This window comes from Lagopus muta, chromosome 15 (assembly GCF_023343835.1).
Source record: "Lagopus muta isolate bLagMut1 chromosome 15, bLagMut1 primary, whole genome shotgun sequence".
Classification (NCBI taxonomy): domain Eukaryota; kingdom Metazoa; phylum Chordata; class Aves; order Galliformes; family Phasianidae; genus Lagopus; species Lagopus muta.
The window spans coordinates 6,136,205-6,146,192 of NC_064447.1; positions in this window are offsets into that span (position 1 = coordinate 6,136,205).

A 9,988-nucleotide genomic window follows, 5' to 3' on the forward strand; every position below is an offset into this window, starting at 1 on the left:
CCCGCAAAATTCTTTTTTCATTCACGGAAAACAAAAACAAAAACAAACTTGAATAAGGAGAGCTGAGGCAGGGTTTAGGAAGCCATCTCCGCGCATCCCGTTGGTGACCGCACACCTCACGAGCTCTGAGGAGATCTGGTCAGCGCCATCACCGCTAGTGAGTCGGTCCTGACACGTGTCTGTTCCCAACCTTTCGCAAATTACATGACAGAATAGACCAAATAATGACTACTCGCAGGTAGGCGATGCTGCTTTCACTCACAAAGACAACTTTTGGTTGCCTTGCAGATTTTTTAGAGCCTCTACGCTTGCTCAGAGGGCTGAGAGATCCCATGTGCTGATCACAATCAGTTCTTACCACTGCTTAAGGTTGGCTCTTAAAGTCTTTGCACAAACAGCTGCAAAGCCCAGTTAGTGCCTAACCAAAAGCTAACAGCACGACCTGCATTTCAGTCCCTCTGAAGGGCAGCACTGGTGGCCACGCACTGCTGTCAGCAAGCTCATGCCCTGCTAAAAAGTAGAATTACAGCAATGTGGTGAAAAGATTGCTTCAGCAGTCTAAATTCCATCAGCTTCAAACACTATGGGCAATTCAACTGAGAAGATGACATTCTCTGACATAGAAATTGCTCTGGGTGTGTCATTTTCAGTCTGAAATTAGCTTTAACTCTGTTACAACTACAAACATTAAAAAAAAAAAAAAAAAAAAAAAAGTGTTCATTAATCACTTCAGAATCACAAATATGACCATCCAGTGTCATAAACAGTCCCACCTGTAAAACTTTGGATTTCTACTAGCAAATAAATTCCAAGTTTTGGGTAGGAGAGATTGGCAAAGTGCTCTAGTGACTGCTTCCTTTTGTTCTTCCAACTTGCCTTGTAGTTAAGACAGGATTTGGAACACCAAGTGGTTATAACAGGGATGCTCATAGCTCTGAAGGAGCAAAGGGAGAAACTTGAGAGTGGCAGTGGAAGATGTGGCACTGCTTGCATATGCGCAGGGATTTTGGGAAGGAAATATGTCAGGCTGAGCACTGGGAGCGCAAGCACCTGACCAAAGCATTAGAGTTGAAATCATTCCAAATATTCCCCTCAGGTTTGCCAGTGGAATTGTGGTATTAACCAAAGTACTTGATTTTTAAACAAAAGATGTTGTGTCCTACAACTTAAGTGACTAAAAAGAGGAAAAGTGACTGTTCTACTTCATCATGTACTGCATTAAAAGCACTGCCTGCTGTTAAGTGTATAATACTGTTCCTATAAGAAAACAGAGCAATATTTAGTGGTAAAAATAGTCTCAGTTCTTCTTCTTCCTTAATTTCTCTCACCTGTGTTTTTAATTGTTGTATAGTTGTCATCCATATTTCATTCTTAGCTAGAAGCTAAGAATAAATATTTTTAAAGCATTATCAACACAGTGCCAGAACACTCCAGGCTTTAAATGGAAACAAAGTTCTATTCTTTGGAAACAAGGTTCTATTCTTCAGGCTTAATGTTGGATTGATGAGCTTTGAGTTCTTTTTTTAGATAATGCTGGGTGTCCGAAAAATGCTGTTGACCTTTTTTCTGATTCTTGGCTCCCTTGCGTGAAGGATGGTACTGTGGAGGAAAAGATGGAAGGCCTCCTTCTCCCTTGGCAAGCTTACATGGAAAGATACACTTCTGAGAAAAAAAACAAAACAGTAGAATTCGTACTGAGAAAGCACAAGACAATCATTCCATGTCAGTTCTTCCTGCTTGTCTTGTCATATCCTAGACTGCATCTTTAAAACCAGATGGGATTTGTAAATGAGCAGGTGTATCTCTCCCACTTCTCACTACCAGCTGCTGTACCATCAGCACTGGACACAATTTACCTGTATTTTGAGCCTTTTTCCCAATGTATATATTTCACTTTCATAATTGAGAAGCTTTTGGAACAGGGTCTTGAAGTGCAGGCCATCGTGACCTGACCATCATGAGTCTATATAACATAAATTCAGGGTAAAACATTGGACTTACTGGTAAATATTTATGTACTGAATGTTGAAATTTTGATGTGAAAAAGCTAGAGGATGACTGCAAATAGATAAAATGAGACTGTGACATAAGTGTTACTTTCATTAATTTCTAATATAAAGAAATGGAATAGTAATAATTTTATTTTTATCTTTATTTGTTTATTTGCATACACAGCTACAGCCAATTTGTTTTTGTGGTTCTTATTGTATATCAGTGAGTGAGAGAATAAGCACTTCATTGCAATTTTTCCTCTTTTATTTTTTTAGGAGTAATTATCTCAAAATTAGAGTGTAGGTTGCTAGTTTTGTCTTTGTTTCTGTTTCCCAACAGAGCAGATGATGAATTACCTCCAAGTCATTAAGTCCTTGCAGGAAAAATAGAAGTGTTTGAGAATGAACTCACTACTTCTGTTTTTCACATGAAGAGGCAGTAGTTGGGGGAGCTGTAGAATGAACTTGAAAACGTTCTTAAGAGAGCACCGGCAGAAGAAATCTCACGTGTATTTCAGGTACAGTAATATGGAAAAAAGAACCATGCAGCTTTAGGTATCTGAAAGATTGATCTACAAATGTGTCCACTTAAAAAAAAAAAAAAATCCTCTGTAATTCTTTGTCTAGGACTTATGGGAACAGTAAATGTTGCCTGCTCTACATAGTGCTGCCATTCACACAGCTTTCTATGGAGCATCTTTAATCCTTCCATTGCTGGTTATTACCTTTTCTTAATGTAAGTTCTGACAAGCATAAAAGCTTTGCAGAAGTACTGAGACACCTCTGTTGTTTTTCTTTATTTAGAGTTAAAAATCCTTACCGAAAATTTTGTAAAATAGGGTCTGGAGAGTTCAAATGTAATGTGAGCCATAGCCATGATTGCTCAGCATTGGAAAGCTTGGCAATCTGGAGCTGAGAAACCTAAATTGTTTGCTTGGGAAGTATCCACACCTTATCACATGATGCACACAGTGTAAGGAATAGAGATAGAAATACCAGTTGATTTACAGTAAACTCTTTTATTTTGTTTTTTGGAGCAAAATCACATTCTTCTAATGCTCAAAATCCAGAGGAATGATTTCTTCTACCTTGGGAAATATGCTGTAGAATGCTTCCATCATTGGGCAACTAACTCTGTGAAGGAAGAAATTAACAAAACAATGAGAAAATAAGAAAACAAACTTCTCCTCTCTCACGGTTCTTAAAAGGCCACAGAGAGTGAGCTACCAGACACAGAACATCATCATGCTGATTTCATTAGCCCTTTACTACCCACTGAGGCACACCTGGGTTCTCTTAGCTCTGCCCTCACCCCTTCTCCTTCAACACTGTAAGAGCAAGGAGGCTTTTTGCTTTCGTCCCTTAGAGCGCTGGTATACCTGTAAAAAGGGTCTCACACCTTTACAATCCTTGGTGTGTCTTTAGTAAACACATACTCCTACCTACTCCAGCCTTAGGAATGTTTTCACCACCCTCTTGCAGAATCATAACAAGATTAAGTAAGACCTGCAGCTTCCCAGCAATCTCTGACTTCTTGAGAGCTGAAGTCCATGTTTAGGCTTGCTGAGTTTAGAACAGGGCTGTTGGAAAAAGTTCTGGAAAACTTAGGAAATCTTGAGAAATGTGAAAAAAAATTCTTATTCCCCTCCTTAATTAATATCAATTAATACACTTCTCCAACTGCCACTTATTTTGCTGTCACCCTCTGAACCAAATGATGTGTGAGTCCCTCCATCACAAAAAAAAAAAAAAAAAAGAGCCAGAAAATAAATGAAAGCCTTTAGGGAGCTACAACAAGGCTTCACTGAAAAGAGTGGAAGTCTTGGACATAAACAGCACAGCATATTACAGAGCTCTGTTCCATTGTTAATGCAGCAAACATGTATGGTATATATTAATTCCAAGTTTCCTTTTGTTTCCCAAGCTGATCTGCAGAACCTGCAAATCAGTCAAGAGGATTTAAATGAAAAGGAAAAGCTCACCCTTCCTTTTCATCCCCACTCTTGTGTGTTCTCTTGAAAAATGCTCTTTTTGTATTAACGTTGTAATTACTTTAAGGAAACCAATAAAAATTCTGACAAAAACTAGCCAAAGCAAACTGTTGCGGCCCCTGGAAATGTTATTACTGGATCAGACAAAGCTATGTGATTTCATTAAAAGAACATTTTGAAAGCAGTATTTCAGAAAATGGTTATGGATAATGGTGACAAAAGCACTGATTCCAGGAGCCTTTAAGGCCGGAGGACATTTTGGTTTGTATAGCTGTTGGCTACAGTGTCACCTTTCTTGAGCCCATTCGCAGAGCCTTTCTGGGTCTAAAGTTGTAAGGACTATGGTAAATTAAAAAATGAGCTCAGTAATTGGATCTAGCTATTAAAATTCTGTAACGTTAGGATTTGTCAGCCCTAGCTTTGTTTGGAAAAGGAAAGGAAAGAAATTGGCAAGGACTAAAGACAAGCCGCAACAAAAAATAAATTGTGGAGTCTCTGAAGTGCCGTACAGCACGTCAAGGACTTCATACATTACAAATAAATCTGTACATTGCTTTCAATCCTGCCAAAACAATCACAATAGCAACCCAACCGTCTAAACATATTAGCTTTACAAATCAAATGCAGAAAAAAACAAATTCTAACCAGTCACTATGCTAGAGAGATGAAAACTGTAGCCTAGATCTTGTTATTAACAAGAGAGGTAATAAGGACTTGGCCAGAGAAAACTTGCCATTGTTTGAAATCTGTAGAAGTGTGTGGTTAATGGTAAGACCAGGATGTGATTGGGCAAACAAAATTCAAAACAAGGTCAAAGTGTCCACAATAAAAAACTATTTTGAAAAGTAGCCACTTGTACTGCTTAGATAAAGGATCTATTTCGTCAGTTGGTTACTGACCTTGTCACCCAAAACAACACAAGCCTCGAACCACTCAGAAGTCCTTAAGAGTGAACTAGAAAACATGCCTGTTTGCTCCTGAAAAGAACTGATTACTCTCCGCACATTTCAAGTAATATGAAATGTTTAGAATGTAAGAAATGAATAAATGATTTCTTCATCTGAACTGTAAAGTGAAATAATCTACTTAGCATTTTCATTTCTTAGTAAAGTCCAGACACATGAGGAGACTTAATCCATTCACAGCAAAAGATGTGACAAACAGCTCCACTCCTCACAGTGCTATCTTTCTGTATGAATCTGCTTGCTAAAACCTACCTGTAAATGCACAGCTTTTGACTCTGACTTGCCTCCAAGACAGTTCTGCTGACAGGCCCATGCAGCAAACTATAGCATTCCTGCATCTTTCTCACTTCAATGGCAAGTCTGCTGTGCAAACATACTGCTTCCCCTATAAATTGGTGCACACATACATATACACATTTCCAAATATCTGAACAACAAAATTCCAGTCCAGGAACCTGATCATCTGAAAAGAATTTTTGGGTTAATATGTTGACTGAGGACTAACACACTCCACAGAGTCCATGCGGAAATTCATTATCCTTGTTTATTATTATAGCATGTCTCCATCAGAATATTGTGCCTACTTAAGTCTGATGTAAGTTTCAGTATTTTAATGATCACTTTGTTAAATCTCAAAATAAAGGCATTACAGAGAAGGGAGAAAACAGCCTCTACAGGTCTTAACTCACTGAAGTCAGTGCAATAAGCCCTTAACTCCTTGTGTGAGCATTCAGCAATGAAACAGATTCTGACCTCAGATACACATTTCTAAATCTCATTGTCTTAATTGGATGTTGCCACAGGCAGGATTTGAACCTGTGCGCTTTTAACACATTTCACAGAGTGGAATTTATTTTCATAGTGATTGCAAGAATTAATACTAAATGGACACAGCATGAGCCCTGCCATTAATAATAGCTATAGTTTTTAGTGAGCTACAGGCAACTCTAATAAAAAGCATAAATTAAAGGTATTAACAAATCTTGCAAATTTCACATTTTAACTTCTACTACATAATCAGTGCATAAGGGTATCGGGAGACGGCGGCGTGTTGTAACTCTTGCAACATTATTAGGAGTCTCAAGGCATTTAATGTTTTCTCAAAGACAATCATAGGAATATGAGAAAGCCTTTTCCCTCATATCCAATAAAAAAAAAAGACAAAAATATGTTTGTCATATAAAAGAAGGCCCAAATTCATTTTTAAAAGCTGTCATTTTTTAAGCCAATTTTAAAATGGATTGTGACTTGACTCCTGTGTTTTAAATGTAGGCACTTGCCAATGCTAAGATGCAATCATACTGGTGCAAATACAAAAAAAAAAAAAAAGAAAGAAAAATTCCCCCAATACAGCAGGCAAAGCTGTATTGTAATAACTGAGGCCTATATATGCATTCTAATTTTAAATAAACTTTGGGAAGGTAGCAAATGTTACAGTGCAGGAGCAAGCTGTAAAAATCAGTTTCAGATAAAAGGTATGGGCAAGAGATACTGATTAATTTAAATACAGACTAGTGGAAGAAGGTTTGAAGCTGAGGAGGAAAGTACTAATTGGAAAGGTCTGCCTGCATTGCTTGAAGAAGTGGCTGTGCGTAAGCCCTCCTCCTCTTTCCCTCTGACACTCCCTGTTTCCACTGGAAGGAAACACATACATGCAATTCAAAGGGAAATCTAATTGTGTTCCTCCAGACTGGCCATCAGCCTATAGCTGACATCTGCCTTTCGTGATAGGTGTTCATTTAGCTGGGCAATCTGAACCGCAATCAGCAGGAGTGAATGGGACAGTAGCAGGATTTAGATCAAGGAGCAGGACTTTGTTGAAGGTAGGAGTAGCACTGTAAATTTTAAGTAAAAGCCATTAAAACTTTAATTTATAAGAGGTAGTATCATTATGATGATCAGGAAGTAAGATAAGAAAAAGTGTGGGGTTTGTGCAAATAAGTGGTAACTGAAGGGGCATCGGGAAATTGCCTGAAAAAGAAGGTGAGAGTGACAGTGCAGGGCATAATCTGCTGTATTTAGCACAAACAGAAAATGTTGAGTGAGATTAATCTAGATGACTTGTAAGGTAGCTGTGTTCAGGACCTCACTTTTCAATGTGATCTACACATACTTTTGTTGAGAAATGGGGAGTATTTGTCTAACAGAGATGAGAACAAATTCAGCTAAGCTGAATTTCTCCTTGATGGGAAGTGAATTCTTCTCTGGAAGTGAGTTCTTCTCTGGAACCAAAAGCACTTCTGGGAAAGCTGTTTCTTCTTCCATCCCTCCTTCCCACCCACCCCATTCTAGGGCTTGAGTACTTGCAACTGTTCCCTTGCCAGGCGAATGTCATCCACCACACAGTTGGATCCACTGCTTTACTTCTTGCATTTAGCCCAAGATCAGTCTAGACTTGTCTAGTATTGCTTTGCATTCCTGGCAATTGTAAGGAAACATATGTCTTGCTGGCTGCATGTGGGCTGCTCAGATTGAAAGAGATGTGGCCAGAGTGCCCAGGCTGGGCTGCTTTCTGAAAACCACAACAGCTTCAGCTCTCTTCCTTTTAAGAATTCCATCTAGACTGTGTTGTTTTCTTTTCTCTGTGGTTAAAACATCACGTAGGGCAGTATTTACAATCCTCTGTGTGGAAAAGCGTATGCTCAATAACATCTATCCTTGCAGTTCTTTCTCTTTTAGTAATGGAGAGACTCTGTATCTCAATTTTGCTCCTGCACAAAGCTTCTCTGTGGATGCATATTCCAAAACAATTAATAGCAGATAAAATCCTAATTGTTTCTTCAGGAAAGGAATAACAGGAGTAAACATCTCCACATGGGTTTTGTAGCTCACTGGATGTGCTTAGCCTGTAGCATTACCAAATGGGTCCAGGTCATTTCTTGAACCTGTTCTGAAACTTAAAAGCTTGGTAAAAGGGCACCTTTTTTTTTTTTTTGTGAACTATTCTCTTGGCTTAAGACTGCACAGATTTTGTTAGATTTACCCTTTTTATAAAGCTTTGTTGATCACAGCACTTCTTACTTATGAAGTGGACTTCACACCTACCTGCCATCCAGTTTTCTTATGAAGCTTTACCAGCCTGTCTGTGATGAATTCTGTGAACGTTTGAAGACAGTGGTTATAATTATTTCCATTGACCTGATACAGTTCTTACTGTAGCACATTTAATTTTCATGGTGATCTGAGATTTACTTACATCTGAAGAACAATAGAGTCTGAAAAATGTTGGTTTGAAAAGAGAGGTAAGACTGTCTAGTTATTTAATCCTCCAAGGGCGGAAATCCCACTGCCTCCTCTCTCTTGGCCCATTACAGTGCTGTATTACCCTTCTGGTAAAGCAGGTTTTCCTAATATCCAATCTGAATCCTCAGTGCTGCCATTTGTTGTCATTGTCATTGCCTTTGCTACGCTGTTTAGCAGTGTGAAGGAGAGTTTGGCTCTGATGTCTTCACAAATCTATTTTAAAGAGTTGTAGGCAGTTATTAGAATTCCTGTTACCCTATTTCTCACCAGCTTAAACAAATGTTTTTTTGTAGGATGTATGCAAAATGTCCTGCACAATGAAACGTGAAAGAAGAAGGGAGAAGCAGGGAAGTCAGATGAGAACATGGTGCCACAGCAGCTGTGTCTGGTGAGTAGCACTGCAACACCTACAAGGGTGAGCTGCATGACACTTTGCTGTGCAGTTCACCAGAACGTATCTGGTAGCGAGGTTGCCACGAGGTTTCCTGTCAGTGTCTATTTTTCAGGATCAAAGGACATATTTATTTCATCAGTTCTCTATTTAGTCAGGGTTTAGATGCAGATAAGTGAATCATTACAGATATCAGGAAGCTGAAAATTCTAAAAATGGCAGTCATTCCTAGAATGTGAGTATGTGTCAACCATTTCCTGCTGTTTCTACTTCAGTGTGCTCACATGTGCAGAGGTTACTCTAGGAATTTAGATCTGTGAAGCTGAAGGACCTATGTTCTGGAAATCTCTATATGAAGAGAATAATATCCAGTATAAACCATTCAGGATATATGATAGTTTATGTTTTTGTATAACCTACATTATGTCTTAGGCATAAAGAAATTATAGCCTTCAATTGCACAACAGCAATAAGATTATCTTCCTCCCAGTTATGTATAAATTCATAATCTGAAGCTTGGTGTTTCTTTATGTATGTCATAGTATACTCTTGAAAATTGTTCCCTGTGGCACAGGACTATATGTTATGAGAGTGCTATAATAATGTTACATAAGATCTGTTTGGCTCAGTCTTTTTTAGTTGAATCTGTCAATTTATCATGATGAGATAATATTTCTGTTTTGTTAAAGTTTACACATTTTGATTGCACCTATTTTGTCCATACACAAGCATGATGAGCAAAAGTATAGTTCAGGAAATGCAAATGTAACATCTGAATATTTTGAGAGTGGATCAAGATTTAAACATCACAAAGGAAGGGGGAAGTTGAGACATAAGAATAGTCTCAACTAAGAACAGACATCAGAAGGTAACTTGGTACACTGCTGTTGACCTAATGTCAAGGGGTATATAAAAAGTATAAAGTAGGAAAAAAAAAGTTTCATCCTTTATTTACAGTCAGCATTTTCTCAAAGAACTGGAAAGAGATTAATAATGCTCACGTGCTTATCTGTATGGCAGGAAACAGTGATGCACTGTAGTTTTTTATGAGCAAGTGAATGTGGATGTGCTAAGATAGAAAGTCATAGACAGTAAATTATCTCCTGCAGTGCTTGGTAACTTTATCTATAAAGCTACCTTCTCATTTTCCTCTGTGACTTCATAGTTTATGCAGTACATGTGGTTATTTCATTTAGTAGCAGCACTTTGTTTTCACCTGATACTCTAGGTAAGGTACATGTAAAACAACACAGTTTTCACACTTTCACATACAAGCCTTTGGAAAGCTGTTGAACATGGAAGTCACAAAAAAATGTCTGGGTGTTTTTTGGCAAGTATAGTGGTGCTTATAGTGAATTGATGCACTAATCATTTTTCGGAATTAGCTTTGGAAGGTTTAGATCAGTG